The sequence below is a fragment of the Lagenorhynchus albirostris genome, chromosome 18, assembly GCF_949774975.1.
Source record: "Lagenorhynchus albirostris chromosome 18, mLagAlb1.1, whole genome shotgun sequence".
NCBI classification, from domain to species: domain Eukaryota; kingdom Metazoa; phylum Chordata; class Mammalia; order Artiodactyla; family Delphinidae; genus Lagenorhynchus; species Lagenorhynchus albirostris.
In genome coordinates this window covers 30,716,539-30,744,518 of record NC_083112.1, presented here as the reverse complement: position 1 = coordinate 30,744,518, position 27,980 = coordinate 30,716,539, and positions in this window count along the sequence as shown.

Sequence of the window (27,980 nt, the reverse complement as noted above, 5' to 3'; positions counted from 1 at the left end):
GGCACTTGGGCTATTTCCATATCTTGACTACTGGAAATAATGCTGCATTCACATAGGAGTGCAGATATTTCCTTGAGATACTGATTTAATTTCATTTGGACATAAACACAGAAGTGAGATTGTTGGATCATATGGTAGTTGTATTTTAAATTTTTTCAGAAACTTCATATTGTTTTTCATAATCACTGTACCAATTTACATTCCAACCAAAAATGTATAAGGATTCCCCTTCTCCACACCCTCACCAAAACTTATTACTCATCTTTTTGATAGCAGTCATTCTAACAGGATAAAGTAATGTCTGATTGTGATTTTGATTTGCATTTCTCTGATCTTTAGTGATGTTGAGCACATTTTTATGTATCTGTTGTACATTTGTATCTGTTTTTTTTTGAAAAATGTTTATTCATGTCCCTTGCCTATTCTTTGATTTTTTGTTTTGTTTTGTTTTGTTTTTCTAATCTATGTGTTTGCTATTGAGTTGTGTGAGTTCTTATTATACTTTGAATATAAACCTCTTATCAGATATTTGGTTTTAAAATATTTTGGGTGCTAATAGTAACTAGTTCATTGAGTTCTTCCTAGTTTTAAATGAATAATACTTATAAATGGATAGAAAAGTACCTGGCACATAGACAACTGATACTGATGGTAATGATGTTAATAATGGTGAAGGTATTGCTCATAAAATATTTTAAATGGTGGATTTTCACTATTGCTTTAATAAGGAATTGAAAATGCATGCATCTCAATAGACTAATCAGAAAGACTTTGAAATATGGATTATAGGTAACTAATGTATATTTAAATATAATAAGGATAATATATAAATAAGGATCATCAAATGATAGTCTGACTATGCCCAAATAAATTATTGCAAAAAGATCTATCTGGCTAAATTTGGTAGATTTATTTGTGCATGTGTGTGTATACATATTTCATACCTTCCATAATCCAAAGTAAAATAACAAAAAAGGAATAGAAAAGTATAAACCTAGGAAGACAAATAGAATGGGAAGACAGACAGTAGTGGATAAGAAATTTCAACAAAATTATGAAAGGTGAATAGTGGTTATAAAAGAAGTAATGTTTAAGGGTAAAATGCAAAGACAGAGAAAGCTGTAGGAGTTATAGATGTTGTAGACTTTACCCTGCCCCCAGATCAACTTGTGAATTTGAGGCAACGTTTCCCTCTGAAGGTGAAATTGAAAAGTAGAGCTAAAAACAGGACAATATTTTATCAGTGTTTCTAAGGACCATATGCTTTCTACTGGACATCTGCTTGCTTACCCTATAGAGCCAGGATACTGTGTCTAACCCAGAATGGTAAAAGATGGAAAACTCATTGTCTCACGAAGATTGAGAGAGAATGATTTGGAGAGGTTCTGAACCAAGGAACACCTAAGAACAAGATGATTAAATTAGGAGACCACCTCTTCTTTTCACTGCTTGTCTTTGTAAAACAGTCTCAAATGCACAAACTGCCAGAAAGAGAGGTGAACACATGTGTATATAGTAAGTGATTTAGACATTAGCCATGGGATGGGGAGGACAGGTGTCTCTCAATGAAACATTCCACTGTGAGCTCTACCTGTGAATGTGCCCTAACACAGACTAAAGAAATTCCAAGAAATTGGAAAAAAATGGAAAATTTTTTTGGAAATTAAAAAAAAAAAGTTCCTACAGGAGAGGCACATACCAAAGCAAACAAAAAAGAAAAACAATAAAAGCATTTAAAAAGAGAGAAACAGAGATAACACCAAGAGAAGAAGCCATTAGAAAGAAAACTAATCAAAATACTATGACAAAAGCTCTATTTCTACATAGAATATAGGAAGGTGTGAGAGAACACTCTGTAAAAAAACAAAAACATCAAGTAATTCACAAAGTCATAACTTTTCACTCATATACATTGTTCAATGTGACAGTATAATCAATATTTTAGAAATGAATACATCAAACCTTGGGGGGATTGCCTTTCATTTATATACAAGGAAACCTAAGCAATTATTTAACTTTACAAAGTTTGCAGTAGCAGAATAAAGACTTAGACTTGCATCTGCCTAACTTCAAACCTATGCCTTTTCAACACTGTTATAAGAGAAGTAGAGGTTGTTGGTCCCTAATGAGATCATTGGAAGGCTACTGAATTAAAGCGTCAAAGTGGTCAAGTTTAATATTTGGAGTCAGTAGAATGGAAAGAAAATGAGTTTGCATCATAAAAACTTCATGGAGACAGAGTACTTCTAAATATAATATATCTTTTCATGAAACTGTTCACAATCGGATATGTTTGTTACATAAGAAATCTATGTATCTATGTATATATCTATGTATCTATGTATCTATCTGTCTATCTGAAATTGCACTAGATATATATCGTCAGATGAATGATGTACTTAAAACAGTGTAGCTACAATCTAGTCCTTTTTGATAGCCATAATGAACTACTTTGGGTATTTCTCAACCAATTCTAGGGAAGTTTGCTAAAATCTGAGGTCATATTATAATATAGAGGTTAAAATATCATCCTCTTGGATTGGACCACCTGGGTTCAAACTCTGTTTCATTATTTGCAAGTTATTTGAGCAAGTTATTTAATCTCTCTAACTTAGGTTTCCTTACTGAACAATGGGTTTTCTAATGGTAATTGTTGTGAGAATAAAAGTGATCTAGTAAAAAGCACTATCTAGAACATAGGATGAATTCAATATATGTTAGATGTTATGATCAAAAGAGGCTTCAAATTCTTAAAATTTCTAGTCATACTCTGGAAATTTTAAAACAATTTAACCAAAAGAGAGTTGGGATATATTCTAATTACTAAATTATTGCAAATCACCTGAAATAGTCATAATAAATATAGTTGAGTCACAAAAGTGGATAGATACAAATTAAGTACAATGGTGGAAGATCTAGATACTCTTTACAGTTAAATCATGTAGCTTGAATAAGAGCAGCTCATGGAAGAGAATATGGAAGATGAAAACTTGTTTTCTGTGCCAGTAAAACCCTCCCTGTATGTAGGTCTCAGAGGGCTAATGTAATTCATGTGCATTTTCTATATGTCTGCTTCTCTGCCAAGGACATTCTCAGTCAACATTTCAGTGTGAAAGGAAAATTTCCACATCAATTAAGCATAGACCTTCTTAAGTTTCATGCCTTATTATTCTGAATTTCCTCTGCAAAACTACTAAAATATTTCAGCTTTAATAGAGTCCCTACTTGGTCCTTTGTTCCTTTTAAAACCTCTAGAATTCTTTGATATCAGCTAACTTTTTTAAAAATAGTTTTTTTAAAGAAGAAATGAATTATTCATAGAATAATTGTTTTTTAGTTTAATTACCTGTAATACTGAAAATGCATTATAATGTGTAATTATATTTTTCCAACATAATTATTAAGTATAATGACAACGTATAATTCTTTATGAAATTGCATGAAGAAAATTGAACTACTCATGCATAATATTATAATAGTTAAACTATTTTATTCCAAAGAATTATTACAATTGGTTGTTTTAAATAGACCATCTGATCATTTCACAGATGAAAAAAAATGATTTTCTGTTTAGGGTGAATGAGATAGCACTTTGAAAAGGAAAAATTTTAGAAATTTCATTATCATGGTGTACTTCAAACTCATGAGTTTTTATTGATACTATGAGAGACTATGATATGATTTACACAGAGCAAAATTTGGTTTACATGATATAAATATATCATGATATAAATGTTTTGGTGAAGTAAAACTTCCCTATACAAATCGACTACACTAAATGAAAATAAAACAACATTAAATTACATTTTTCCAGGACCAAAGTACATGTTGGTGTTACATAAAGACTTTGAGAAAATGGTATCTCCTGTTCTTGGTCATTAAATCTTCTTCACTAAATGATTGTTTTTGTAAATTCAACTATACCAAATTATGCAAAACCTTCCAGTCCTATTTTATAGGTAGTTAACAAACCAGGAAATCTGAGCCATTCTAATACTGGTGAGTTTTATAAATAAGAAACAGTTACTCTCCCCCTAAAAATCAAAAGAACATCGCCTCAACAGTAATCCCAAATTCATATTTTCCATGTAACACAGTTCAACTGTGTTTAAAGATGAACTGCTTTGGATTGTTTCATCTCTTTTTTTCTACATAATAAAAGCACAAATTCGAATTTATCTCAAAAGATAATTTTGGTTTAGCATCTTGATAATATCAACTTTTTCACATATGTGCCAGAGAATGACTAAATTATTTGTCAGGGACACTGTCTACAATTACATCAAAAATGCAGTTTTCTGGGTTTTTGGGGAGTTTTGTTTGTTTTCAAGAAAAAAAAAAGCAGTTCATTTCAGATGTATTAGAAGTACACAGTTAAAAGTAGGTCGGTATAAATGGCTTGGAAGGAATCTAAATCACGTCACACATGAAAAGCACAGAACACAGAAATAATGTAAGAACATCAATTTTCTCTTCTTTTAGGCAAATCTATTTCCAGATTTATCTAAATGCCAAACTTGCACATTTGAGATGATTGGGCATAGTTTTATTTGGATCTTTGATTTTGGGTTCAGTTCTTTTTGTTAGCATGCAACAACAAAATATCTCATAGACAATGGATATTGGTTTGTGGAAAACAGTAAAAATACTACTGAAATTTCTCTTCAAGAGAGGGTTTTTATTGGTTATTTGGATTTATTTGAAATAATATACAAACAGTGTTGAAAACTGAACAAAATTCCATGAAGGACTGGTTGGAGATTGCACCCATAGAATTAAGAAATTGGCACAAAATAATTCAGAAAGTGGTTAAATCTTTATATAAAATTCAAAAGCTGCTATTAGAGAAAATTATTCTCATAAATAAACAAATAAAATACCTGTTTCTATATTTGAGATGAAATTAATATCAATCACTGGAAAAAATATGGTGATTACACTGGCCAGCACTGGAAAAGAAAAAGAGAAAACTTACATAAATTATTCTTACTCTGGAAAAATAAATGATTTGCAGAGAGTTTTTTTAAATCAACAAATTAATCAGGCTTATATTTCACAAATATTTGTTTTTCTTCTTACTATGGTCATTTGAAAACCTAGAGCTAAATATAACATCACAGAATATTATAATTTGGTAATACTGTAGCTAATGTGTAGATAACTGAACAAGTTAATCTATATTTAATATATATCTATGAACTCAAATTACCTAGCTCCATTGGCTACCCAGTGGTGAAGATAATTGAGTAAATACAAAGTTGAGATTGTGTTTAGCCTCTATAAAATGTGATTGTGTCATGTTAGACATTTAAGAAGTGTGCCAGGGAAAGAACTCCCTGGAAGTATGCCTGGTGACAGATTAGAAGGGATCAAGGTTAATGGAGTAGTTGGAAATGATGCTTACACGTGATGCAGGTTGCAAATAAAAGGAATATATAAGAGAAAGATTTTGTTAAGAAGTAGATAGGAAAAAAAGACTTCAGACAAGGCGCTGAAGTTTCAAATTTTTATAGAATGTAAGAAGCAAGGAAGAGAGTATTTAATAATGTACCTACAGAATTAAAAAATGATTGTTCCTTCTGTGTACATTCAAATGTCATTAGTGTTTTCCAAACTAAGAATGTGAAATGAAGTATTTGGGAATTAATATAATTTGCATTAAAAATCGTGTTTCAAAATAAGTTGCTTTACAAAAATTCAATATGCTGTACACTGGCTAAATTTGAGTTTGTCTCTACTTACACATATAACCACTGACTCATCTTTACCATACACCTTTCTATCACTTCATATGTTATAAAGTAGCAGTGGTCTTTTCAATGGACTACTTGAAATCTAACATATTTGGGGTAAGTGCTAATAACAGTTTGCCTGAGTAGCCATTAAGCTTATAAATATGTTTTAATTAAAATACAATTGATAAAAATGTGATATATGACTCAAAGAACTATTAATTACAGTATTGAAAAATTGAGAATATATTAGTGACATTTATACACTAATATGTATAAAAGAGATAACTAATAAGCACCACAATTTCTAAGCATGGCTTGGATAGCTGAGAGATTACTTTTCATTTCAAATATGGAAGTTAATGTTTTAATAACACAAAAGAAAACAAAAGCTTTATATAGTTCTAGAATATAGATAAAATGATCAAAATGATGTCTTTTTTTCTTTTTCTTTATGGATTTAATTGCAATTGAATTGCTCTGGTTTTGCTTTTGAGTTTTCCTTTGTTTCTGGATAGAACAATCTTACACATTACAATAAAGTTTGCAATGGAAAGCTTGTCGTGCACACTCACATGTTCACAAAGCAGTGTCCCCCTGAAAGCACTATACTTTCTGCTCTTCTTGCTACTAAAGACCTGTCAAAAGTGTCAACACCTTGGCACAATTCTTGAGTCAGGCCCCCATGACAAAGTAAAAGTCTTCAGTAGTAAGTGAGACTAGGAACATGGACATTAATATTTTGTAGCTAGGGAGACCCAGGGAAAGGTTTGACTCTCTGATGCCTTATGAGTGTTAAGTTGGAGTCTTCTTCACCCAGTATGCTTCCTGCTTCCTGACTGGGTCTTGGTTAGGCCTGCTGTTTAAACGAGACACTTTGGGAAGCCAGCCTGGCCAGTTCTACTCTGTATAGTTGAGCATTTGTCACTAAGTACAAAATTTGACTAACAGATCTGAATAGTTTGCCTGAATTTCTAGTGTTTCTGATTTCAACTTTAGTTCTCCATCAGTAGAGAAGCCGAGCCCTAAACTGCAAACACTTTGAGTGAAGACATGTTCTCACTGCATTATTTCTTCCAAGCCCTTTTCCCCAAAGCCCGAACCAGTTTCTAAAGTAATGCTAAGGACTTCGGTTATTCTTTACCCAGAATGTTGATTTACCCATAATGAAGAGAATGGCAACTTTATATAAACTTTGGGGCCTTCATAACGGTAGTGATGAACTTTTGTGAACTTCACAGAAATGCATGGATTTTGTTTTCCCAGAAAGAGAAGACCAGACTGTTTTAACACAGGATCCCATGTATTTGCTGTGCACAGGACAGTTACAGGAAGAAGAAAAACTGGATTTTCTTGTTCACATCTAGATTTTTGATGCAACAGTAGTTTTTATGAACTAGAAACATGATGAAAGAAGGTTTCTATTTTTCATTCATTTAGCTCTATATTTAGGAAGAGAATAAATGTTTCATGATTTTTCATATTCACCTAATACCTTTAAGAGCCTGTAATTAACACCACTTTTGTTCACAAAGAAGTCAGGGATTTTACTGTTAGTTCCTGTCTAAGAGTTTTAAATTAACATACTGTAAGCATTTCATTAAGTAGAATAATACTATAATAAGTGTGAATGAGCAAACATTTATTTTGAGAGTTCTTGGACTTTTTATGTCCCTGACTACTGATTTTCCTTCCTTCACCTACTCAAGTCTGTCTCCCTACCATTCTCTATGAGAAGTATTCTAACATTTATCATAATAGATCTTTCTAGACTGCTGTTGTATTGTAGAAGTCAGAAAAAAACAACGAAAAGGAGAGGGAGACCTATGTAGATAAGGGAGGAAATGGGGAAATACAGAAGAAATAAAGCATTGGGGCTACAGCTAGGTGAAATATATTGAGGAACAACTTTTTTTTTTAAGAAAGAAAAATGAAAGAAAAAGATGGGACTGCAAAGTATACAAAGAGGTGTCATCCTGAACTCTATATCCTCTCCACACTGTATGCTGTTTAAATAACACAAATAAATTTTAACATTTTTTGAACTGCTGGATTATGTTTTGACAAAAAAAAAGATCACTCTAAGGTTAGGTTAGGTGAATTATAGCTTTAAAATATTTAAATGATTCTTAGGTAAGCATATGACAAATTAACATGTGCATTTATTTCTTTGATTTCTCAAAATCCCATTCAATGACATTAAATACATTTTTTAAAACAGTATTAACATACAGGGATGAGGTGATGGGGAGAAGAAAAAACAAACACAGCATAGCATGCTGTGGAGGAAAAAAAGATTATGGGAACACAAGTTTTGGAGGATTATGGTGAGTTGGATTTTGTAAATTTGCTATCAATTATTAATGTATTTCATCATTCCCAACTGTGTACAAAGAAGATTTTCAAAAGTAAGCTAAATTATGTTTTTAAAATTAGTCAAAAAGAAAATAATAGTGTAATAGCAGGTCAACTCAGAAGTGATGTGAATTAATAAAATTAGCATAAAAAGTGCTGCAGTAAAGTTTTTTACACTTGTTATAAATATGCCAAAATACAATTTTCAGAATTGCAACATTGCTAAGGTTATAAAAACTTGTTCAGAGAAACAAACCAAATAAAAATGAATTTTAAAAAATAGAAAACATAAACATAGAAAATATTTTCCAGATAGTGAGTTCTTCTTTACTTCATTACATATTATAGCAAATTTCCAAATATTTTTTTCCACTAATGTAATTGATTTCCTTAATATCTACTTTATCTTATAGGTGTGGAAATTCTTTACATTTTTTATTATGAAAAATACAAATAATGACTGGTTTTGTTTATTTTATATATTTCTGCATAAGCATAGTCACATTTTCTCATTCTTTGTCATTTTTATATTACCATACAGAAAAAAATTATAACAGACACATCAGTAGATTTTAAATTGTTGAACAATATTAACGATTTTTTTGAACAATGCAAAGTATAAGTATGACTTGATCAAACAACTAAATACAAAATGTTTAAGTTTTGCTGATGGCTCCTACCGAATCACCTAGGAGATTTAAACAAAGACTTCAAATATTTCTTGGATTTTATGGGAAAGTCAGTGACTACATTTTAAAAGATTATTTACTACTATGACAATTTCAATTTAAAGGAATTATCACATATTTGTTTAATGAAAATTAAATTCCCTACACTTTTCAAGTGATAAAGAAAAGTAGAAAAAAGAATGCTTAAACTCATGCAAACTCCAACTGCCTAGAAGTAAGCACTATAGAAAACAAAGATTCTAACAAGTTCTATGCATTTTTTAACATGAAAATTGAGATCATACTTAAAATGCTATTCTAATAAATAATTTTACTGTAATTTAACAAAAGATAAATAAAATTTTAATTTTTTTCAAATAATATTAATTGCTAAATTACATTCCTAAATTTAAGAAGTATTACCTAAACACACACGCGCACACACACACACACACACACACACACACACGCATACACAAAATTTGGTATATTATATCCGTAAACCTTTACAGGAACACCAGTAGGGTGTATATTTATCTCTTTTTCACCTCCACCCATTGGTCAGCTTAACACTAGGAACTGAATCTCAGGCTAATGGACTTAAAAGTCTGTGATCCGGGCTTTCCTGGTGGCGCAGTGGTTGAGAGTCCGCCTGCCGATGCAGAGGACACAGGTTCGTGCCCCAGTCTGGGAAGATCCCACATGCCGCGGAGCGGCTAGTCCTGTGAGCCATGGCCGCTGAGCCTGCACGTCCGGAGCCTGTGCTCCGCAACGGGAGAAGCCACAACAGTGAGAGGCCCGCTTACCACACACACACAAAAAAGTCTGTGATCTTAGTAACCTTGAAGCTCTAAGTCAGCCTATTGATAAAAACAAACCTAAAACACAATCTGATGATGATGATGATAAATAATGAGATTAATAATTATAGCTAATCCTAACATAATGCTTATTTAGTGTCAGATACTGTTCTAAGCACTGCATTTACTCATTTAATCTTCATTAACATCCTACAGGATAGGTACTCTTCCCATTTTATAGATGAGGAAACTGAATTATATAAAAATTAATTTGCCAGAGGCCAAAAAACTTCGGATAATGGAATAAGGCTTTTAACCTAGAAAAGCCTTATTTATGCTTATTTTTGCTTTTATTGTTTTCAGTGTTCTTTTGTGCTTTCCTCTGTCCTGTATACCATGTCTCTAAAGTGTTTCAGGAATACTTACTCTATTCTGTAATCACTTCTCTAATATATTTTCAGACATGATTACTTATTCTGCTTAATAAAATAAGCATATCTGTAATGTGCTGATATTTTTATTTTTATTTATTCCTTTTTCCTGAGGTTAGCTTCTGAGTCTCCTCTATTTCTATCTAATACTTGAAACCATGTATCTTTTCCTGTGTGTACTTTAAAAACAAAAAAACAAAAAACTATGTTGACTATAATTTACTTGAGAGTATGGAGAATTATTTATCTGAGATCATCCCATATTTCCTCGAGTAATTATTTTCCTGCTATGTGTTCTAGCTGTCTTCTGTTTGTGTTCACTTCCTCCTTTTCCCCCTGCATTTATTCATAGTTCCCATGAATTGCTTTGTTGAATAGTGTTTATGAGTGGAAGAACTACCATATAGATTTTGACAAGTGAGCTGGAGCCATCAGCATTTCTAATTTGTGTCTGTTTTCCTACATCTACCTTACAGTGTGTACATATATATACATACATATGTATGTATACATATAACATATATACGTACATAGTTGTCACCTCAGTTTTTCAAACAACTTATGTTCCTCCTTGGCCATTGACCTTCTTATAATCACTGTATTCTTCCCTCCCCCACCTCCAGCAATGTCCCAGAGTAGAGAGACTATAGTAAAGAATTATAACTACAATGAGGTATCACCTTACACTGGTCAGAATGACCATATCAAAAAAATCTACAAATAGCAAATGCTGGAGAAGGTGTGGAGAAAAGGGAACCCTCATGCATTGTTCGTGGGAATTTAAATTGATGCAGCCACTATGGAGAATAATATGCAGATTCCTTAAAAAACTAAAAATAGAACTACCATATGACCCAGCAATCACATTACTGGGCATATACCCTGAGAAAACCATAATTCAAAAAGACACATGCACCTCAGTGTTCATTGCAGCACTATTTACAATAGCCAGGACATGGAAGCAACCAAAATGTCCAGCAACAGAGGAATGGATAAAGAAGATGTGGTACATATATACAATGGAATATTACTCAGCCATAAAAAGGAACAAAACTGGGTCACTTGTAGAGACATGGATGGATCTAGAGACTGTCATACAGAGTGAAGTAAGTCAGAAAGGGAAAAACAAATATTGTATATTAACACGTATATGTGGAATCTGAAAAAAATGGTATAGATGATCTTATTTACAAAGCAGAAATAGAGACACAGACATAGAGAACAAACATATGAATACCAAGGGGGAAGGGGGGTGGAATGAATTGGGAGATTGGGATTGACAGGTATACACTATTAATGCTATATATAAAATAGATAACTAATGAGAACCTACTGTAGAGCACAGGGAACACTACCTAGTGCTCTGTGGTGACCTAAATGAGAAGGAAATCCAAAAAAGAAGGGATATATGTGTACGTATAGCTGATTCACTTTGCTGTACAGTATAAACCAACAGTAATGTAAAGCAACTATATTCCAATTAAAAAAGAAAATACAGCCTAGTAACTCAGCCTAAAAAAAAAAAAAAGAACTGGACCATTTACTTGCAATCTGTAGAAATATTTGCAGGTCTTTAATCGTCTCTCTCACTTGGTGCAGGCTTCACAGGTTTGGAAGATATGTTTTACAATCTTGACTATATTTTTGTTTAATATGAAGTTTTTCATTAATTTGTTTAAAGAATAAAAGTAGATTTTAAAAGTCTATATGAAAAGATTTCCCAGCAATTAAATTAATTCAGAAATTCTGTAGATATTTTAACTTGGGCATGTAGAAATCACATACTATTAAAACAATCTTCTCTAAGAGACTTAATGACAAAGATATTAATAGTGCATAATGCAAAAAGCCTATTGCTCTTTTTATTCTTTTAGCCATCTTAGAATAATTTCCTTCTTTTTTGAGACAAAACTAATTGACTATCTCTATTTGCCATGAACCAAACTAACTGCTGTGTAAGTCACAAAGATGAATGAGGCAGAGATCCTAAACTCTAGGGATTTAAAATGTCCTTGTAGGGAAATTATTGGTGTGCATATGTCTATGGAGGGAATGTTATGTTTTTAGCTTAAGAATGAAGAATATTTATCACGAATCGTTTTGCTTATGGCTTTAGCTTAAGGAAAAGAGAGAACTTATATCACAAATAGTGTCACTAGTGACATAGGCAGATATAAAACAGAGTAAATCAGGATAGAATGGTAACTTGAAAAAACAGTAAAGACAGAACAATAAGATATTTATATGTACTAGAAACATATAAGTGAGGTAAGACCCAGTACCTACTAGAGGGGTGTCATATAAGAGGAAATCAGACCAATAGAACCACAGTGAGATGAGTGCGCAAGAATGTGAACTTGACACATGAGTGACAGGGTGTAAGGAGATTTGGAGGGATCCCCAGGATAGTTACATTGCAAGATAAGTAAAATTAAGAACACTTACTGGCAACTGGGTAACTTGAAGTAATATCCAGATGTGCATCACAGTTATTCAATCAAAAAACCTGTGGAACCTGCATAAAAATGGACTCCAATAAGTGTTTCAACATTATGTCAAATTTCAAAAGATATTTGTCAACCTCCCTAAAGAAAGTAAAGGGAACCAGAAACCTCTCAAAAATAAAGAAATTTAATTTATAAATTACTGCAATGTTTCTTAAAATTCTTGCTCTCTCAGTGCTTAAGATGGAAATCCTTTTCACTTTCTCTTGACTCCCCAAACCTTCCTGCAGGTTCCCATGACCTGTGGGTTTTGTCTCTCCCTCCTTGTTTCTTGCTTTCATACACTATCCTTTTCTGCTGTGGGTGCCTCTCTGCAGTGGAAATTGTACTTGTTCTAGAAACTCTGGTACTTTGCTTAGTTTATTACCTTTTTTTTTAAGTAAAATAAAGTGCAGGATAGACTGCAGCATCAAAGACATCTTAGCGGCTGAAGGAGAAAAGTATTTCGGTGGTAGTGGTCCTATCAGAAAAGTAAACAATGTTTCTAAAACTGGTTTCTTGAAACCAGGTTTTCAATGAAGCCTTTTTAGTCTGACCAAAATCTTAATATGTGCATACTCTGAATTATTTGATTATCTGTTAACCAAATATTGACCTGTGCTTTCATCCACTATTTTCATTTGTGCTCATTGTGTTCATTGATCATGGCTAATTTTCATAGCATAATGACAAAAGAAGAGAAGTGATATTAAATGTAACTGATGTTTTCTCACCACCCAGAAGCTAAATGATGCCTCTTCAGGGCCCTCAAATTATTCACAACTGGGAAATATTGGTGTAACCAGTTTTCACTATTCATCTGAGTGGCTTTTTAGAAGTTATTAATGATTAGACTATTGATTTCAGTTTTGAATATTAAAAATGCTTAATGTCGGGGGCTTCCCTGGTGGCGCAGTGGTTGAGAGCCGATGCAGGGGACACGTGTTCGTGTCCCGGTCCGGGAAGATCCCGCATGCCGCGGAGCGGCTAGTCCCGTGAGCCATGGCCGCTGAGCCTGCGCGTCCGGAGCCTGTGCTCCGCAACAGGAGAGGCCACAATAGTGAGAGGCCTGCGTACTGCAAAAAAAAAAAAAAAATGCTTAATGTCACTAGCATATTTTCTCGTTAAATGGGATACATAACGAGGAGAATTAAAACAGTGTGTGTGCCCATGTATGTGTGTAGAACTACCAGTATCCATGTGCGGTAATGCTCAAAGTTTCCTTCAAACTGCTCTAAAATTCCTCCAATATTTTAACATTTTCATCTTTTTTATCCTTTTCTCCCCCCATTCCTACTTAAGCTATATTTTTGCTTAAGTTAAGAGTGGTCTGCTTACTATACACATGGCTTTGCTCTCCTCTTCCTTCCTCTTATCAAGTGTTTTCTACTTGCCTAAAATAAGCTTTCTCACTCTTCTCCACCAAAACAAAACAAATCAAAATAAAAACTGCGATTATGTCTATGCTTCTTCTTCCTTTGTTACCATTCAATCTCTATGAAAGATTTAGAATGGCATCTGATTTGGATCACAACCACAAATATATAAGAGAACAGGGGTCTTCAAGATATGCAAAAACAAAATAAAATAAAAAGGAAAAAGAAAATAGAGCATGGCCTCTTAGCTTATCAAGTATTTGTCTGAAGTTCACTCACTTTAATTGATCTCATTCAAACAGGAGACTACTGACTCAGAACTGTATGCACAGTTAAGTTTATTGATTTAAAAAGATTGGTTGTCTGGTTTGTTGCACCTGACAGCAGATTAGAAGGAACTTCCCTGATAGCTTAACACATTGAGCTATAATGAAAAAGTAAGAGATGAGAGGTGGACCACAAATTAGAAATAAATCTGTGGAATGCAAATACTCTTAAATGTTTTACAAACTCCTGAGAGCATCATTCTATAGACCCTGATACCAAAATAATGTTAATAATGATAATGAAGATATAAACAAAAGGTATTTATAACAATAATGTTAATATCTTATTTAGAAGTACATTAAAAGCATAATAAATACAGAATTATAAAATCATGTACAGTACTTGGGTAGATCATAATATAACCTAGAGCAGCTATTTCTTTATCATTTCTGACACCTTACCTTTTCTTGAACACTTCACAAGTCAGCTTATTCCATTCTTGGGCAAGTCCAAATTAATAGAAAACTATTCTTCATACTCAATTGAGCCTTGCTTCTCTCTAACAAAATAATTAATCCTAGGTCTTTTTTATAAAACAACTCTGAAAATATGTGCTTTCTTTTCTAAATGACAGCATCTTTAACCCTTAAAATAGTTATGTCTGATTTAAGAAGTATATTTCTTTAATAGAGTTCATTAGTTTCCATAATAATTATTCTAAATATGTGCCTTCAGTTTTTCCTATCACATATTTTCCAGATTTATTTATCATCCTAGTTATCTTCTTCTACATAAATTCTAGTGTTTAGGATCCCTTTTTAAAATGTAACTTAAAGTAATCTCAGTATTACAGATCTCATTGGAAATAGGATTAATAGCTGTTCATCTGATTAATACTGTTGTATAATAATAAACTTTACTTAGACTCACATATTTCTATTCATTTAATTTTTTCAAGTAATATCATTTTTACTTGTTAACACAATTACATTTTTTATATATTTAACAAGACTGACTTTTTGACAGAATCTATATTTTACTCATTTTTAAAGTACTTGGCATATAGTAGACACTTGAAAATATTGTTTGGGGAATGTGTGAATAAATGAACCATCTAAAAATATGTTAGTTCATTTTAGTAGTTTTATTCCATTATTAATTTTTTTATCCCATCCATGAAATTTTTAATGTAGTTTTCAAATGTTTTGAAGTTAATTCTGTTCTCTCTGATCTTGAATTTGTGAAATTTATTTTTAATCAAAATACAAGTCTACATTTGTTCTTAATTAAATTTTGTTAGATTTCAAAATTATTGAGATTCCATAAAACCCTGATTTGTCATCAGTTTTATAAAGAGGCCTTGCCAGCTAGTATTTTTAGTAGTATACATATTTCTTCTCCGTTATTGTATTGATTGGTTAAGTAAAAGTTGAACATATTTCTTTATCAAATGTATAAATCATCTTCCTAAGTAGATTGAAGGTCTTTAAATGTTGAGAATGAGTTCTCCATTGTATATGTATTAATTACTGCATAAACATAGGCCACACAGGCTGAACTAAATTCAGTTGTATGGTTTGCATATTATGTATTTATTTTCAGCAAAAGATTAATCACTTAACATGTATCATACATTTAAGAATACATAATTTATACCTTCAAATAAGATGGATTTTTCAGATAGAAGAGGAATATAAAGGATAATAATTTATCCACTAATAGTTATAACTTTGTGGGGTGAAGGTTATTTACTGAATTCATCTATGAAATTTCTATTCAGCTTTATTTCTGAGAGTCTGAAAAACCCTTGAAATTGCAAACAATTATTGCTGCATATTTTCTCTTAAACTAGGGTAGATTTGATAGACGTTTTGGTCTAATTTTGAAAGTATATGGGTGAATGAATACATTGTTATTTACAGGTAAGTAAAATTCTGTATTTCAGTTTAATAAATATTTCTTTCTATGTGAAAGATTTCTCTGCACTCAACTTGATCCTACTATGTTAATGTGTAAATTGGTTATGCTCCCATTAATGCCTTCCTTCTTAACCAAATGTACGTACTTAACTGTGATGGAATGTTATTAATGCAATGCTTTGAGACTATTAACTAACATCTTAATACCTAACACTTAATGAAACTTTACTTTGAGAGACTATTGTAAATGTTTGTTCAGGCTTCAGACATAGCAAAAATAGACTTCAAATTGTCTTTCAAAATACTTCACAGGAAAGTATTCCCTGAAATCACAGGACATTAAAGGTTTCCTGGGAAACTAAACAGTCTCCATACTGATGTGCCCGGGTTGTCTGTTATCCAATGACCTCTCTCTAATGAGGGGAGGAGCTAAGAACAAAGAAGGAAGGAAGAGAACAGCTGGACCAGATAAGAGAGAACGGAAAAGACAAAGCTGTTGACATCAGAATTGGAAACCCTTGAAGCAGTCTGTATCTATTTTCAGGCTAATCTTCATATTCTGTAGAAATACTTTTCTGTTCCTAACCTAGAAAATAAACAAAATTTCCACCTCCATCCTCAATCTTTTGTCTTCCATCCACTCTTAGAGAAGAGCAGTCATAACAGCTTTTATTCTCTGAGCCATCCACAATCTCCATTCAGTTTTGTTTTGTTTTTTTTATGTTGTGATTTTACAGAGTATCATTATTCTGACAAAGAAATTGCCAGCCATCCATGCAATCATGAATACCTGCCATCTGCCAGAGTTCTAAGATCCTACATACCTATACCTGTATTCATAATTTGACTTTTCAAAAATCACCCATTTGGGAACCAATGTGCATTTAATTAAACAAATGAAAAGTATAAAAAATAATTGAACAAGTACCAAAATGACAAAGACACCATCAGATTATAAATTTTATAAGATGTATAAAATTTTCTATGAGATTTCATATTGAAACATAAAATGCCTATAAAGGAATACATATTTCAGCCAGGTATTAGAGTTCAGTTATAATTTCAATTGGAAGAGATTGAGAATAAGAAAAAAGCACTAATTATAAATCAGTTTTACCAGAGCCTAAGTTACATACAATGGAAAATTATAAGATAAAACTAGAAAAGTTGGATTGCAATCACATTATAGCATTTCTTAAATTCTTGGTGGAGGAGTTCTTAGTTAATTCTGCAGGAAATGAGCAAATATAATGCGGGACATTTTCTCAGAAAAATCCCCATAATACCAGGACCTATTGTTTCACACACAAAATCACATAAGGATCCCATATCAGGTCTAGGGTGTCAGGGTATTCTCATTATGATTGAGGACTATTATATGGGAAGATATAAGTAATTTGAAAGTAAATATGAAAAGTTTTTTTTTTATGTTATTTAAAAGATAGAGGAAATCAAATATAAATAAATATTGATAAAACATATAAAATGGCAGCAGGAAAGGAATTTGACTAAAGCAATCCAAAGGTATTATGCAAATTAAAGATTTTAAATAGAAACAGAGGTTAGTAATATGTAAGACTAATAAATAACAATATGAAAGTTCTCTTAAGGGGACTGAGTGAAGAAAAGAAAAGTGAGGATGGAGGTTCTGAGAAAGATGGGGATAATCGATTTCCTCTCTCATGGCCCCTTTCCCTCCAACATCTATGTGTCAGGAACGCAGGTGAGCTGGGAGAGAGTGAGCAGAGATGTCAGGTGTCAGAGTTACCAATTAAAGTAACAAGACAAAAATGAGAGTTAAGCCTTTAATCACTTACTGCCATGGTATAAGGAAGATACTGAAACAGAAGTAAGCACCAGTCTGTCTGTTCTCTTTTCCCCGTGGGAAAAGCACACCAGGGGAGGGTCGGGTGGGTCAGTGCAGAAGAGAGAGTCCTCTCACTGTTGAGGGAATCAAGGACAAAAGTCTCTGACAGTTTTATGGGTCCTAAGGTGGAAGGAGGGAGATGTGGGAGAGCTAGGAGTGGAAAATTACTGGGTACTGAGCCAGAGGAGGAAAGTATCTTCATTTTCCCCTCCTCCCCCACCAACACCCATCATAAGGAGACCCAACAGATGAGCCTGGAGAGGACTTCTGCTAAAGGCCTCAGATGAAGGGACCTTGCAATGAAGGCTCCTAGGGTAGAAATACGGTATGAGAAGGGCATGACCAGCCTGGGGTCTGAATCCTTGATCACAACTCCTCCTAGAAACTGTGTTGTTTGTGCACCAAATCTGCTGTGGGGAGGGCAGTTTTCCCTACGAGGTCCACCAGTTAAATTATCTGTAATTGTCTATGATCGAGTCTGAATAAACACACCTACTGCTTAAAAAAATCAATCAGACTGCTTAAAAACTCCTCACTATGTCATGCAATGAGGGAGAGAAAATACTTTGATCAAATTATTCAAGGTTAGGGCACCTCCACGGACTCAAAGTCCTGCTGTCTGCCTTTAAAATGAACCAGCCCAGCTGCCCAATGACTTAAGTTTCCTTCTTTAAACAACCACATAAACATACACACACACACAACTACACAACGTGCCACCCCCACACTCTTTCCTCCTGCCCATTTCTTCCTCCCAGTTCTCAAAGTACAGAGATTTGAATAGAAATGAGATTTTAATAAAACTACTTTTGTGGGAGACATAAGCCTATTTTAAGGTTCTATTCCTTCTTGGTTTTCTTCTTGATAAGAGCTTTGTTAAAACAAAGAAATATGAGGACTCTAATTAGTTGACCAGATTCCCTTTTTAAAACCAGTCACCAACTTTCTGTGTTATAACATCAGAGAAAAGGGTTTATCTTCTTGAATGAAAATTTGTAATATGTTTCTGAATGGATTGAGATAGATATTTGAAGCACCTATCAATTAAGAGGCTACATCAATGGTCAGGAATAGGTAAAGAAGTGTTGAAATAAGGTTGCTTTAGTTGAAAGGAGAAAGACAAGACATATGAAAAGAATGTATCAAAGATTATTCAATAGGATTTGACATCCACTGGATATGAAGGAGCAAAGAAGAGAAGATACCTTTATATGGGAGAGAAATGTTGCCAAAAATAACTAGGAGAAATCACTCCTTTAACAGAAACAGAAAAACAAAAGAAGATGTTTACTTGGGGAAAGAAACTTTTTTCTATTAAATAATGTTTGATTTACAATATTATACTAGTTTCATGTATACAAAATAGTGATTTTTATAGATTATTCTCCATTTAAAGTCATTATAAAATATTGGCTATATTCCCTGTGCTATACAACACACTTCCATATCTAATTTATTTTATACCTAGTAGTTTATTTCTCTTAGTCCCTTACTCCTATTTGCCCCTCCACCATCCCTCTCCCCACTGGTAACTATAAGTTTGTTCTCTGTGAAGCTGTTTCTGTTTTATTATATTCATTTTTTATTATTATTTTTTAGATTCCAAATATAAATGAAAATATACAGTATTTGCCTTTCTCTGTCTGACTTACTTCACTAAACATAATATCCTCCAGGTTGCAAATGGTAAAATTTCATAGTTTCTTATGGCTGAGTAATATCCCATTTTATATGTAAACAACATAGTCTTTATCCATTCATCTGTTGATGGACACTGAGGTTGCTTTCATGTCTTGGCTATTGTAAATAACACTGCTATGAATATTGGGGTGTATGTATGTTTTCGAATTAGTGTTTTCATTTTCTTCAGATATATATCCAGGTGTGAAATTGCTGGATTGTATGTTAGTTTTGTCTTTTGTCTTTTGAGGAACCTCTATACTGTTTTCCATAGTGGTTACAACAACTTACATTTCCACCAGTGGTGAACTAGGGTTCCCTTTTACCCACATCCTCACCAACATTTATTATTTGCCTTTTTAATAATAGCTGTTCTGACAGATGTGAAGGTGATACCTCATAGTGGTTTTTACTTATATTTCTCTGATGATTAGCAATGTTGAGCATCTTTTCCTGTGTGTTTTGGCCATCTGCATATCTTCTTTGGAAAAATGTCTATTCATGTCTTCTGCCCATTTTTAATAAGGTTGTTTGTTGTTTTTCTTATTGAGTTGTATGAGGTGTTTATATATTTTAAATATTAACCCCTTATCAACCATATAATTTGCAAAAATTTCCTTCCATTCCGTAGGTTGTCTTTTGGTTTTTGTCAGTGTTTTCATTTTCTCTGCAAAATCTTTTAAGTTTAATTAGGCTGCATTTGTTTATTTTTGTTTCTGTTTCCCTTGCTTTGCACTATAGTCTGAAGTCAGAGCATGATACCTTCAGCTGTGTTCTTTTTGCTCAAGGTTTCTTTGGATATTCAAGGTCTTTTGTAGTTCAATATAAACTTTAGGATTATTGTTCTAGTTCTGTGAAAAATGTGGGTATTTTGATAAGGAGTGAATTAAATATCTAGATTGCTTTGGGTAGTACAGATATTTTCAATCCTTGAACATGGGATATATTTCCTTTTATTTGTATCATCTTCAATTTCCTTCATCAATTTCTTAATATTTTCAGAGTATAGGTCTTTCATCTCCTTGGTTAAGAGTATTCAAGGTATTTTATCTATTTTTGTGCAATTTAAAACAGAATTGCTTTCTTGCTTTCTCTTTCAGATAGTCAATTATCAGTGGATAGAAAAACAACAGATTTCTATATATTAATCTTGTATCCTGCAACTTTTCTGATTTCAGGTATTAGTTTTAGATAGCTTTTTGGTGGATACTTTAGGGTTTCCTATCTTTAATATCATGTCATCTGCAAATAGTGACAGTTTTACTTCTTCCCTTCCACTTTCAATGAATTCTGATTTTTTCTTGTCTGATTGTTGGCCTTCCAATATTATGTTAAATAAAAGTGGTGAGAATGGGCATCCTTATCTTGTTCCTGAGTTTAGAGGAAAGGCTTTCAGCTTTTCACCATTCATTGTGAGGTTAGCTGTGGGTTGGTCATAAATAGCCTTTATTATATTGAGGTATAGTCCCTCTGTACCAACTTTGATAAGAGTTTTTATCATGAATGGATGTTGAATTTTGTTCTTTTTCTGCATTTATTGAGATGATCCTGTGATTCTTATCCTTTCTTGTATTGATGGGGTTCATCACATTGATTGTTTTGTGAACATTGAACCATCCTTGCATTCCTGGAATAAATCTCACTTGACCATGGGACATGATCCTTTTTACATATTGTTGAATTTGATTTGTTAAAATTTTCTTGAGGATATTTGTATGTATTTTCATCAGAGATATTTACCTGTAATTTTCTTTTTTGTAGTGTCTTTGTCTGACTTTGGTATCAGGGTAATGGTGAGCTTGTAAAATGAATTTGGGAGTATTCCATCCTCTTCAGTTGTTTGGAATAGTTTGAGAAGGATAGATATTAACTCTTGTTTACAAATTTGGTAGAATTCCCTTGTGAAGCCATTGTGTCCTGGACTTTTGTTTGTTGGAAGTTTTTTGATTACTGATTCAATTTCCATACTAGTGATTGGTTTGTTCAGATTATCTATTTCTTTCTGATTCAGTTTTGGAAGACTGTATGTTTCTAGGATTTTATCCGTTTCTCCTAGGTTGTCCAATTTGTTGGCATGTATTCCCTTATGTTTGTATATCTGTGATATCTGTTATAATTTCTCCTCTTTCATTTCTTACTTTGTCTATTTGAGCCCTCTCTCTTTTTTTCCTTAATGAGCCTGGCTAAAGGATTATCAATTTCTTTTGTCTTTTCAACAAGCCAGCTTTTGGTTTCATTGATTTTCTCTCTCTCTCTCTCTTTTTTTGGCTTCTATTTTATTTCTACTCTTATTTTATTTCCACTCTGATCTTTATTTTTTCCTTCCTTCTGCTGACTTTGGGCTTTCTTGTTCATTTTTTTATAATTCCTTTAGATGGTAGGTTAGGTTGTTTATTTAAGATTTTTCTTGTTTCTTCAGCTAGGCCTGTATTGCTAGAAACTTCCCTCTTAGAACTGCTTTTGTTATATCTCATAGATTTTGAAATGTTCCATTTGTATTTTCATTTGTCTCAATGTATTTTCTGATTTCCTCTTAGATTTCTTCATTGGCCCACTGTTGTTTTTAGTAGCATTTTGCTTTGTATCCACATGTCTGTGTTTTTCCCATTTTTCTTCTTATAATTGATTTCTAGTATCATACTATTGTGTTCAAAAAAGATGCTTGATATAATTTCTATCTTCTTAAATTTTTTAAGGCTCATTTCATGGCCTAGGATGTTGTATAACCTGGACAATGTTTCATGTGCATATGAAAATGAGATGTATTCTCTTGTTTTGATATGTAGTGCCCTGTAGATATCTATTAAGTCCAACTGATCTAATGTGTCATCTAAGGTCATAGTTTCTTATTGATTTTCTCTCGGAATGATCTGTTCATTGATGTAAGTGGGATTTAAAGTCCCCTATTATTATTGTATTATTGTCAATTTCTCCTTATATGTCTGTTAAAATTATTTTTATATATTTAGGTGCTCCTATATTAGGTGAATATATGTTTACAAATTTGGTATCCTTTTTTATTGATCTTTTTACCATTATATAATGTCTTTCTTTGTCTTTTGTTTAGACTTTGTTTTAAAATCTACCTTTTCTAATGTAAGTATTGCTATCTCAGCTTTCTTTTTATTTCCATTCTCATGGAATGTCTTTTTACAGTCCCTCTCTTTTAGTCTATCTGTGTCTTTGGCTCTGAAGTGGGTCTCTTATACGCAGCATATAGATAGATCTTTCTTTCTTTATTTTAATCCAATCAGCCACCCTATGTCTTTGGATTGGAACATTTAGTCAATTGACATTTAAAGTGATTATTGATAGGTAAACATTTATTGCCATTTTGTTACTTGTTTTATGGTTGTCGTCCTTATTTATTCGTTTCTTCTTTTAGTCTCTTCCCTTGTGGTTTAATGATTTTCTTTACTGTTATGTTTGTGTTTTTTTCTCTCTAGGATTTGTGTATCTATTATAGGTTTTTAATTTGTGGTTACTATGGATTTCGAATATGTTGACCTATACCTATATCTACTTGTTTTAAGCTGATAGACATATCTTTACTTGTGGTGTGCTAGTAGCCACCACCTTGTTGAGAAGTAATGCAGGAGATGGAGAGACAAGCACCAGAGTCATGTGCAAGCCAGGGCTTCTCCTATGCTCAATGACAGTCACCTCTCTATCAGGGGTAGGCTAGGGGCCCAAGGGGCTAGATCAGAAGGCCTAAGGGAGTGGGTTTCTCTCCTGTGTAATGACAGTCTCCTCTTTATTTGGGGAAGTGGCAAGAACCTGAGAGCTTGTGCACTTCTGTGCTGGTTTCCATTTTTCCCTCATTGTGTGCACCTTTGTTAGATACTGGATTGGGTACTGGAGGGGTTGATGCCATGATACTATGTTGGTTTCACTCCTGCAGGCAATGTCAGTCTCTATCCTGGAGATAGTTTTTCTCATCCTAAAAATGGGCAAGTTTGTTCCCTCTGGCAATGGCTGTCTCTGCACTTATCAGAGGCAGGGTCAGGTCTGAGCTGGTTCAATTCCCTCTAAGTGTGTGCACTCTCTCTAGCAATGGCAGCCTCTGCCTTAGTGGAGAGCAGCACTAGAACAAGAGGAGCTAGACCAGGTATCTGGTGTGGACTGGGAAGTGCACTGGCGTGGTCCCAGCAAGCCACCCAGAGCTCCAGATGGTTTTTAATCTGCTGTCTACACTGTGAACAGGAGTAAGCAAGTGTGTCCACATGCTCTTCAAGAGCAGAGTCTTGGTTTCCTACAGCCCTCCAGTAAGCCCTACTGTTTTTTTATACCAGCTAAGGAGACTCATCTTCCTGGTGTCAGACCCCAGGGCTGGGGTACCTAATATGTGGCTTGAACCCCTCACTGCTTAGCAATGGTCCTTAAGCCCCTGGTATCCCCTTCCTCTTCTGGGTCCCCCACCATGGGTGAGGTTCTTTACCAGATCATAAATCACTCCTCCTCCCTTCCTATCAGACTCTGTGTAAATATTTCTTTATGGTCTAAGTTGTAGAAGAGCTTTTCTGCCAGTTTCCAGGTTGTTTTTGGTGAGAGTTGCTCCACATGTAGTTGTGGATTTTTGATGCATTCATGAGAGAGGTGATCTCAGCATCCCCCTACCCTGCCTCTCCACTCTGACATTTTTTAATTGTACATGTGAAATTTGTGGTACTGGTAAAATAGCAATATGATTAGAAGTTTAGAAGTTTCAGCTAATAATAAAGTCAGAACTATAAAAATAATTTAATAAACATTTTAAGTAAAGTTTTGAAAATAGCATAAATTAATGAAACATGAATACAAAGGAAGCGAAATTCATGGATTAAAAGACTAATAAGAGGACAGAAATCTCCATTTTTCCAAATTTAATATTTAGACTTACTGCAATTCTTATCAAAAGTTTAGCCAGGTTTTTTTAGACACAGACAAGTTTATTATAAACATTATATGATAAGGCAAAGGACATAGCATATCTAAAACAATTCTGAAAGAGAAGAATCAATTTGGAGGACTGAATCTCCCCACTGTTAAGCCTTATTATATAGCTATAATAATGAAGATTGTTTTGTATTGGCGGAGGAGTAGAACATAGATCAGTGGAACAGAATACGTTAGAAAAATACAATTAAAACCACAGTAAGATATCACTACAAACATCAGAATGGCTAAAATAAAATTTAAAAATAGTGTTAACAACAAATGCTGGAGAGGATATTGAAGAGCTGGATCACGCATACCCTGCTGGTGGGAACATAAAATAATACACCTGCTCTGGAAAATAGTGTGGTAATTTCATACAAAACCAAACATGTAACTAAGATACAATCCAGTAATTTCATTCTTGGGTATTTATTCCAGGGAAATGAAAGTTTATATTCACATAAAAATCTGTATATCAATGTTCACAGCAGCTTTATTCACAATAGCCCTAAACTAAAAAAAACTAAAATGTTCTTCAATGGGTGAATGGTAAAACAAACAGTGGTACATCCATAGCATGGAATATTAATCAACAATAAAGAGAAATGGTCTTCCCTGGTGGCGCAGTGGTTAAGAATCTGCCTGCCAATGCATAGGACACGGGTTTGAGCCCTGGTCCGGGAAGATCTCACATGCCGCAGAGCAACTAAGCCCGTGCTCCACAACTACTGAAGCCCACGCACCTAGAGCCCATGCTCTGCAATAAGAGAAGCCACCACAATAAGAAGACTGCATACTGCAACGAAGAGTAGTCCCCACTCACCGCAACTAGAGAAAGCCTGTGCACAGAGACAAAGACCCAATGCAGCCAAAAATAAATAAATTAGCTAATTAATTTAAAAAAATAAAGAGAAATGGACAATTGATATATGTAACAACTGGGATGTAACTCAAGGAAATTATATTGAATAAAAAAAATCCAAAATCAAAAGTCACCATAATTTTTGGTATATTTTATATAGCATACTCAAAATAACAAAATTATAGAGATGCAGAATAGATTAGTGCTTGCTAGCAGTTAGAGGGAAAGACAAGCTACTTGTTAGAGACAAGTAGCTGTGGCTCTAAAAGGGTAGCATGAGCAATCCTTGTGTTAGAAGTATTCTGTATATTGATTGTGATAGTGGTCACATGAATCTACGTATGGGATAAAATTTGCAGAAACACAAAGGATCATGAGACTCTGATGAATAATTACATGACAAGGAATTGGATAATCTAAAAGAAATAGATGAACTCCCAGAAACATACAATCTACCAAGACTGAATCAGGAAGAAATAGAAAATCTCAACAGATTTATGATTGGTAAAGAGATTGAGTCAGTAGTCAACAATCTCCCAACAAAAAACACCCAGGACCAGAGGACTTCACGGCTGAATTCCACCAAATATATAAAGAAGACTTAACATCAATCTTTCTCAAATTTTTCCCCAAAAGTTGAAGAGGCATGAACATTTCTAAGTATATCTTATGGACCGGGTATTACCTTGACATCAAAGACAGAAAAAAGACATAACAAGAAAACTGTTGGCCAATATTTCTGATGAATATAGATGCAAAATCCTCAACAAAATACAGGAAAACCAAATTCAACAGCACATTAAAATGATCATAAACCATGACAAAATGGGATTTGTCCCTGGGATATAAGAATGGCTCAATATTCAAAAATTGGTCAATGTGATATGCCACATTAACAGAAGGAAAGATAAAAATCACATGATCATCGTAAAACTTACAGAGAAGGCATTTGATAAAATTCAGTACTCTCATGATAAAAATACTCAACAAACTAGGAATAGAAGGATATTAACATTATACTCAATGGTGAAAACTGAAACATTGCCTCTAAGATAATGCACCAAGTGTCCGTCAATGGATGAATGAATAAAGAAAATACAGTATATACATTCAATGGAATATTATTCAGCCATAACAAAGAAGGTAATCTTGTCATATGCTACAGAATTGTTGAGCCTTGAGGACATTATGCTAAGTGAAATAGGCAAGGAATAGAAGGATAAACTGCACCTATATGGTGCACCTGATATAGTAAAATTCATAGGAGTAAAAAGTAGAATGGAGATTACCCAGGGCTGAAGGGTGAGGGAAATGAGGGGTTGTTGTTCAAAGGATATTGAGTATAAATAATTCAAGATGAAAAAGTGGTGGAGATTTGCTGTACAACATTGTACTGATACTTGACAATACTGTATGATGCACTTAAAAAATTAAGTATAGGGACTGCCCTGGGAGTCCAGTGGTTAAGACTTTGCCTTCCAATGTAGTGGGTGAGGGTTCAATCTCTGGTCAGGGAGCTAAGATCCCACATTCCTCATGGCCCAAAAACCAAACCATAAAACAGAAGCAGTATTGTAACAAATTCAATAAAGACTTTTAAAATGGTCCACATCAAAAAAAAAATCTAAAACAAAAATTAATTTAAAAAATTAAGTATACATTATATGTTCTTTTCTATAATAAAAAATTGCATAGATACAGAAGTGTAAAAATGACACAAAAATCTTCTCTTTACAATTAACCAAATATTTACTTTTTATTTTTCTAATTATTTTAAAGAAAGACATTATTATTGCACTTGTTATCGTACCTACAAGGTAACTGTGGCCTTATCAAAGGCAACTGTGACAGTTTCTGACAAGTAAGGAATTCCCCCTTCCCTTTGTCACTCTAAGAGCCCCATGGAAATCAGAGAACATGGTTTTATAGTATCATACGTCACCTTCATCCCAGTCTAAAGAAAACAACTGTCTAAAAGTTTTTCAAAGACTGTTTTTGTCCTCCAAAGCATTAATATTAGTTTCCAGGGAAGTTCTGGCATCTCAGATTCATTAACTGGAAGGCCATATATTTTTAAAGACCTTATTATTTTTTTAAATAGTTTTAGATTCGCAGCAATATTAAGAGAAATGTACAGAAATTCCCCATTTACTCCCTGACATACCCTCTCCCATTATCAACAACTCCCACAAGATGGTACATTTGTTACAATTGATAAAACTACATTAACACATTATTATCACCCAAAGTCCATAGTTTATATTAGAGTTCATTCTTGGTGCTGTACATTCTATGGGTTCAGACAAATGACACGTATCCACCATTATAGGATCACAGAGAGTACTTTCACTGCCGTAAAAATCCTCTTTGCTCCACTTTTTCATCCTTTTCTCACCCACATCTGTGGCAACTACTGATCTTTTTACTGTCTCCATAGTTTTGCCTTTTCTGGAATGTCATATCATTGGAATCATACAGTAAATAACATTTTCAGATTTGCTTTGTTCACTTAATGTGCACTTAAATTTCTTCCATGTCTTTTAGTGACTCTACAGCTCATTTCCTTTTATTGTTGAGTAATAGTCCATTGTCTGCATGTACCACAGTTTGTCTATTCAAATAC